The sequence below is a fragment of the Salvia splendens genome, chromosome 3 (genome assembly GCF_004379255.2).
Source record: "Salvia splendens isolate huo1 chromosome 3, SspV2, whole genome shotgun sequence".
Lineage (NCBI taxonomy): Eukaryota > Viridiplantae > Streptophyta > Magnoliopsida > Lamiales > Lamiaceae > Salvia > Salvia splendens.
In genome coordinates, this window is record NC_056034.1 from 25,614,364 (window position 1) to 25,622,592 (window position 8,229).

The window sequence follows — 8,229 nt, forward strand, 5'->3', positions numbered from 1 at the left end:
GGACGGTTCCTCCTGGGTCAAGGTCCTCGATGAAACCCTCCATCTCCCGGCTGGGGAGCCCACAAGAGACATTCATTGAGCCAATACCCGGCTCATTCGCATCCGAATTACCACTCCCAAACGTCACCGTAGCAACGTTCTCCTTCAAACACCAATCATCAATGTGGTGGCCTTTGGTAATCAAATCTCCCTCATGCACCTTGCCTTTCCTCTTCCTCGACACCACTTGGAACCCATCCTTGTCCACACTTGGTTGGTTTCGATTTGCTGCTCTTGAGGCCGACGAAACAACATCCATTGTACCTTCCTTGCGCTTCTCTTGGTTGGCACATTCTTTATCCTTGTTACTATGCTCATAACTCGTTGAAGTGCCGGCCCAAGTATCCACCTTTGGACGCCATTCTCGGCGAATGATCTTGGAGACATTGCTCGAGTAGTGCGTCTTTGTTGGCGTTCGGTGGTTCTTACTGCCATCACGTTCCTTCCTTCCCAAAGCATGACACTTATCAATGGTGTGCTCAACATGCTTACAATTGGCACAAAACAAAGGTATACGATCCCATGCCACTTTGTGCCTTGATTCTTTACCTAAGATATTAAGAATAATCTCTTCCGTTGGGGGCGTAGAGATGTCAATGTCAACGCATATCCTAGCAAAGGAGAGGTAGGATTGGTTAATTGTGGCATGATCGGCTTGTAATGGCTTGCCTAGGAGCTTGCCGATCGCCATGAGGGCCGATTCCTCAATGAGATGGGCCGGGATTCCCATGATGTTACACCATACGGCAACAATCGGTGACTCGAAAAAATATCAAAGTCCGGCGCCCACTTGAACACCCTCATCGGATGTATATCAATAAGCCAATTTGGATTCTCATTGGGGCCATTTAGCACCTTAGTATAATCAGCCACTTCTTGGAATTGTATTAAAATGTGCTTAGCATTCAAGTGTTTCCATGTGAAAGCACCAACTAGCCACATTTTTATTTTTTATTTATTATTTTTTTTTCAAACACCTTTACGGTGGAGGGTTCGTGGGTCCCTCATCCCTATATTTCATAAGAGGTTGAGTACAGATCCTGGCCACACCCAAAAGTGGTGTGCCAACACAAAGATTAGGAGTAGAAAGTGGTCCAGATCCAACAACCCGGACCTCATCATACTCCCTTCCAAAAGACAAAATACAATTGAACATGAACAAAAGATAAAACACTCCATCCTTCCTCGGCAACAGTGCTACTCGTGTTCTTCAAACCGAACTCGAATGTTGGGTATTCCCATTTCTTCCATTCTAATGATGTCATTTAGGGGTCTTGGAGCTGATTGGGCAGAGTAACGAAGGTAGCTTTGCTGGTCCAAGCCCATCTTAGCGAGCATATCCGCCGCTTGGTTCCCCTCCCGGGGGATGGATGAGACGCGGATGATGTGCTGTTGCTTGAAGAGGAAGAGCCGCGCCATGACCCGACGGACGTGTGCCGGCCCCCACGTTTTACCATTGAGGAGTTTGGCGACTTGCTCAGTGTCCGTCTCCATCCATATGAGCTGCGCTAGCTCGTTCGCAAGCTCGAGTCCACAATGAGCCGCCATGAGTTCAGCCTCCAAAGCTGAGTGGGCATCGAGAGGGGTCGAGAAAGCCGCAAGCAACTTTCCGGTCCAATCACGGACCACTCCTCCCCCTCCTGCTTTATCCAAAGCTTCCATGTATGCCCCATCCGTGTTAACCTTGATCCACGAGCCCTCGGGGGGGTGCCACTTGACCGGCATCACCACTGGTCTCGGCCCTCTTGAGACTGTCTGGCTCGGAATGCTCATTCCCAAATGCACCCCCTTCCAGTGTTTCGGCTTGATGGTCCCATTGGCCATGTTGTGGATAAACATCTGAACTCGCCACACCACGTTGTACGATTTGAATTGGGTTTGCTCATGCCGGCTTCTGTTACGCTCCGCCCAAATGTACCAAAGGATGAGGTACGGAATGACTCGGCAGAGATGTTTTCTATCATCCTGTTGCATCCGGTGTGACCAGACCTCTAATCTATCCGGAATGGTGTCATTTATCCGCAGAGAGGGTGCCGACCCTCCAAACCACCCGTCGAACTCTCGCCATACACAAAATGCACCTCGGCCTTGGATGAAGAGGTGCTGAAGGGATTCGGTGTTAGGGCTCCTGGGGCAGCATTGGCATTTTGAGGCCAGTTCGATCTTCCTCCACTGGAGTTTGGAGTCGACCGGGATGCGGTTCGACAGGAGGCGCCAGTTAAAGATTGCAATAGAGTTAGTCAGGCCGGCCCTCCAAATGTCATCGAGCCCCTGAATCCTTGGTCTATGTGTGCGAATGGTGTCCCATGTTGTTGCTAATGAGAATTCTCCAAGTCTAGAAAGGGACCACCTTGGGAGATCCGGTTCCCCAGCAATGACCGGAGTATCTAAGATCTGAGATATTACCTGCTGTGGTAGGCCGGCCTGGTCGTGAAGTTGTTGGAGCTTGGCTTCATTCCACTCGCCATCCATGAGAAAGTCCTCAACCAAGGAGTTGTGGTCGCCCCTATCATCAAAACTTAGGGACCGAATAGTGGCGTCGCCCACCCAAATGTCATCCCAAAAGTAGATTTCTCCTTTGCCCACCACCCATCTAATGTGAGGGTTCGCCTGATGTTTCGCTCGCATGAGTCTTTTCCAAGTTGGGCTATTGTGCCCGGAGGGGTTGGCCGCAAGGGGGGAAGTCTTCGTGCAGTATTTCATCTTCATATATCTAGCCCAAAGCGAACTTTGCTCTCGAAAACGCCACCATAGCTTGATGTTGAAGGCACGGAGCACTTCTTTAGATTTTCGAACCCCGAGCCCCCCTTCGGAAGTCGGGAGGCATATCTGATCCTATCCAATCCAATGTGTTTTCTTTCTCTCATTTGTCGAACCCCAGAAGAACCGAGCCATCTGTTGGTCCAATTGCTTGAGAGCCCCGGAGGTAGGCTCGATAGCTTGGAAGATGTGGAGTGGCACCGCTTCGAGTGTGCTCTTGATGAGAGTAAGCCTTCCTCCAAACGAAAGATGACTGTGCGCCCAGCCCGTAACTCTCGTAGCAATCTTTTCCCGGAGGAACAAAAACATGTCTGTACGCTTCACCCCTCGATAGATAGGGACCCCAAGATAAAGGAAAGGGAAAGTACCTCGAGAAAATCCACCTTCGGCTTGGATTAGGTCGCCGCATCTCTCGTGTTTCTCGGCAATGTAGAAATTACTTTTTGCGAGGTTGATCTGTTGTCCAGAGATTCCCGCGTTTTCATCAAGACATGCTCTGAGCCGTCTCAGCGGGGCTTCCGCCGCTTGAGTGAAAATCACAATATCATCAGCATAGGCAAGGTGGCTAACCTCCATGGAGCCTCGTGAGGCCTTAAAAGTCACCTCCTTCTTCCCTAGGATTAATCTGTCCAAAGCCCTTTTTTTTTTTTTTTTTTTTTTTTTTTTTTTTTTTTTTTTTTTTTTTTTAATCAAACACCTCTACGGTGGAGGGTTCGTGGGTCCCTCATCCCTATATTTCCACAAGAGATAATTACAAGGCGTGGCCACACCCAAAAGTGGTGTGCCGTAACAAAATCAAGAGTAGTATGCGGTCCGATCCCACAAGGTTCGGACCTCATCATACTCCTTTCCAAAAAACAATTAACCACAAAGCTAGTCACTATTGTCTCCCGTCGTCTCATGATCAACTTTGATGCCCGTCCCCGTCTAGGTTTCGGATGTGCGACACTCCCATCTCGTCCAATCTAACCAAGTCCAATAGTTCTCTCGGTGCTGAGTTGTAGTGCATTCGTAGGCCACTGTCTTGGACTAGCCCCATTTTCGCAAGGAAGTCCGCCGCTTTGTTCCCCTCCCTGTGTATGAAGGTGGCTCGGAATTTGAGTTGGCGTTTGAGAATGGTTAGTTGCGCCACCGCTTGCCGAGCGAGTGCCGGCCCCCATCCCGTCCCATTGACCAATTTGATTGCTTGCTCTGCATCTGACTCAATCCAGATTGGTAGGCCGTATTCCTTGGCTATATTTAGCCCGTGGATCATGGCCAACAGCTCCGCTTCTAACGCCGAGTGGGCTTCAAGGGGTGTGCTGACGGCGACGAGCATCTTACCCGAGTGGTCTCGAATAATCCCGCCAGCCCCTGTACTGCCGTTCGCTTCATTATAGGAGCCATCCGTGTTGAGCTTTATCCACGGCTGATCCGGGGGGTTCCATTTGATTGCCATGGCTAGGGGTAGCGCCCTGATTGCCGCCGCTTGTTGAGGAATATTGATTCCAAGTTTAACTCCCTTCCAATGTTTCGGCTTCAAGCTTCCATTAGACATAGCATTTCGAATGAACATGTGGACCTGCCATACCACGTTTTGTGGTTTAAACTGTGTGCCTTGGTGGCGGCTCCTGTTTCTCTCCGACCAAATAAACCAAAGGATGAGGTATGGAGTGGCTCGGCTAAGATGTTTCTTGTTCGGCTGTTGGCACCTTCGCGCCCACACTTCGATTCTCGTAGGGATTGTGTCATTGATATGGATGCGTGGGAACGGGCCTGTGAACCAGCCGTCGAACTCACTCCATACTCTGCGAGCTCCATATCCCTGGATGAAGAGGTGTTGGAGTGACTCAGTGTTCGGTCTGTGGGGGCAGCATTGGCACTTAGAAGCTAGCTCAATCTCCCGCCACTGAAGTTTCGTGTCAACCGGCACCCGATTGGAGAGAAGCCTCCAGATAAAGATGGCTATTGAGTTGGTGAGGCCTACCTTCCAAACGTCCCCCAAACCATGGATGATCGGGTTTCGTCCTCGAAGTGTGTCCCATGTCGAAGCCACCGTGAATTCCCCATGCTTAGAGAGGTTCCACCTCGGGATATCCTGTTCGTCATGGAGGATCGGTGTATTAATGATGCCATCGATAACATGCTGAGGGAGGCCGGCCTGATTGTGAAGGAGTTGAAGCTTGGGCACATCCCAACCACCATTTGTAATGAACTCCGAGACCCGGGTGGTTGGTCTTCCCCTATCATCAAGGCTAAGTTCCCTCAGAGGGCTATTGCCAAGCCAAATGTCATCCCAGAAGTAGATGTCCCCTTGTCCCACTAGCCATCTCATGTGCGGTTGCGCGAGGGGCCATGCTCTTGAGAGCCTTCTCCACGTAGGGCTACTCCTGCTCGGCAATCTCAAGGTGAGCGGTGTGGAGTTGGAGCAATATTTTGCCATCATGTATCTTGCCCAAAGGGAGTTTTGCTCCCGAAATCGCCACCACAGTTTGATATTGAAAGCGTGGAGGACCTCCATAGTTTTTCGGATCCCAAGGCCTCCTTCATCAGTGGGCCGGCACATTTGTTCCCATCCAATCCAATGGGTCCGCTTCTTTTCATTCGTAGACCCCCAAAAGAATCGGGCCATTTGTTGATCAAGTTGCTTGAGGGTACCGGCCGTGGGCTCGACGGCTTGAAAGATGTGCAAGGGGATCGCTTCAAGAGTGCTCTTAATCAACGTAGTAAGCCTTCCTCCAAAGGATAGGTGACGGTGTGCCCATCCTGAGATCCTTCTTGCAATCTTTTCCCGTAGAAAGAGGAACATGTCCGTGCGCTTGACACCACGGTAGATAGGGACACCGAGATAGAGAAAAGGAAAGGCCCCTCTAGAGAAGCCTCCTTCCGCCTGGATCGAGTTTGCCCAGTGTTCATGGGCCTCGGCAATATAGAAATTACTCTTGGCGAGGCTGACTTGTTGGCCGGAGACTCTTTCATATTTTTCGAGACAGGCTCTTAGCCGGCGCATAGGATTTGCCGCCGCTTGAGTGAAGATGATAATGTCGTCCGCATAGGCTAGATGGCTGATCTCCATGCATCTCCGGGAGGCTTTGAACGTCATGTCCTTTTGGCCGAGGATGAGCTTATCTAATGCTCGGGACAGGTAGTCCGCCGCGATTACGAACAGAGCAGGGGAGATCGGGTCTCCTTGCCGAAGTCCTCGAGTTGATCTAAAGAAGCCCGAGGGTGCCCCGTTAACAAGGACCGAGAACCAGCAACACCCAATACACCTCTCCATAAGTGAAATCCATGAATCCGGGAAACCCATACGGCGTAAAACTTTGAAGAGGAATGGCCATTGGACCCTATCATAGGCTTTAGCCATGTCAATCTTTACTGCCACATTAGGCGCTGGGGAGCATCTAGCAAGCTCATGGAACATCTCTTGAGCCAGAAGTGCGTTGTCGTTAAGGAGCCGACCTTTGACAAATCCACTTTGGTTTGGGGAGATGACCTGTGGGAGGAAAGGAGAGAGTCGAGAGGTGAGTACCTTGGTAATGATCTTGTTTAAAACATTGCAGAGACTGATGGGTCGGTAGTCGGTCCATGATTCCGGCGAAGCCTTCTTTGGGATAAGGACTATGCTTGTGGCCGTGATGCTCCTCGGCAGGAAGGCCCCTCTGAAGAACTGTCTGATTGCGTCCACTACCTCCGGTCCCACAATAGGCCAGCAGGCTTGATAGAAGGTGGCCGAGAAGCCGTCGGGTCCGGGTGCACTATCTCCGGAAATGCAAAAGGTGGCACTCCTGACCTCGTCCGCACTTGGAGCATCTGCGATGTCAGCGAACTGCTCGGCTGAGTGGACCTGCTGGATTAGGTCGAGGTCTGGATCTTCAAGTGTCGGATTATTGGGGGCAAGGAGTTGTTGGAAGAACTCCACTGCGGACTTTTTAATCTCGGCTTCCTCGGTGAGCTCCTGCCCATTGACACGTATTGAATGGATGCGGAGACGAACCCTCTTTTGTTTCACCCAGCTTTGGTAGAACCGGGTATTTTTGTCTCCCTCGGCAAGCCACCTCAGAGCTGCCTTCTGTCGCCAAAAATCTTCTTCCATTTTCAGCAAAAGGATGTACTCGGCAATGTGTTTGTTGATCGCTGTCCTGTGATCCGGGGTCGGCCTTGCTTCGAAACAAGATTGGGCCAAAGCAATTTCTTCCTCCTTTTCTTTTAGATTAGCATGAATGTTTCCAAAAACCTCTTTGTTCCACTCCTTAAGGGCCTTTTTAACTCTGGCCTGCTTGATTTGAATGTTTAGGATTCCACCCGCCCCCGTGGGCTCCTCCCATGCTTTTTGCACTACGGCCATGAATCCTTCATGTCGGATCCACATGTTCTGGAACCTGAAAGCCTTGGCTCCAGCGGATGTGTTCATCTTCGTGCACCTGACAAGAATTGGTCCATGGTCCGAGGCAATCCGGGGGAGGTTCGTAACCCGAGTAGCCTCGAAGGTCTTAGTCCAATCCTCGCTGACAAGCACTCTATCCAACCTTTCAAAAAGGCCATTCTTGGCCCAAGTGAATGCCGCTCCATCAAAACCAGGGTCAAGCAGCCTACAATCTTCCGTTGCCTCCGCAAAATCTACCATCTCGGCTTGCCGGTTGGTATCACTTCCAACTCTGTCTTGATGAGATAGCATGGTGTTGAAATCGCCACCGATGATCCAAGGTGTTCCCTCAAGAGGCCCGGCAATCTCTCTCATCTTGTCCCATAGGTGATGTCTTTCAGCCCTTGTACATTTGGCGTACACGGCTGAGATGGCCACCGGCCTAGCAAGGCGGTGGGATTTGAGGTACCCGTGGAGAATTTGTTCCGAGTCAACCTCAATATCAAAAGTGGACCCCTCTTCCGCAAACATCCAAATCTTCTCGTTCATGTTCGAACCAATGAAGGACAGCCCCAAGGCATTAGAGAAACGGTCCGGGTCCGGTTGTGTGAGCGGTTCCATTATTGCAAGAAATAAAACATTATGACAACCACAAACTGGGCGGGTGAAATAGGGTCACCTTGTCTAAGGCCACTGGATGACTTGAAGAAACCGGAAGGAATTCCATTAATTAGGACCGAGAACCAACATGAGCCCACGCACCTCTCAATCATGGATATCCACCGGGTCGGGAATCCCATCCGGTCTAAAACCTTGATCAGAAGAGGCCACTGAACTCTGTCGTAGGCTTTAGCCATGTCGATCTTGATCGCAACATTGGGGGCCGGGGAGCTTCTCGATAACTCATGGAACATCTCTTGCGCTAGGAGGACGCTATCATTTAGCATCCGCCCTTTCACAAACCCGCTTTGATTTGGAGAGACAACCTGAGGGAGGAGGGGAGTAAGTCTTCTCGTGAGGATTTTGGTTATGATCTTATTAGTGACATTGCACAAGCTAATGGGGCGGTAGTCGCTCCACGAGTC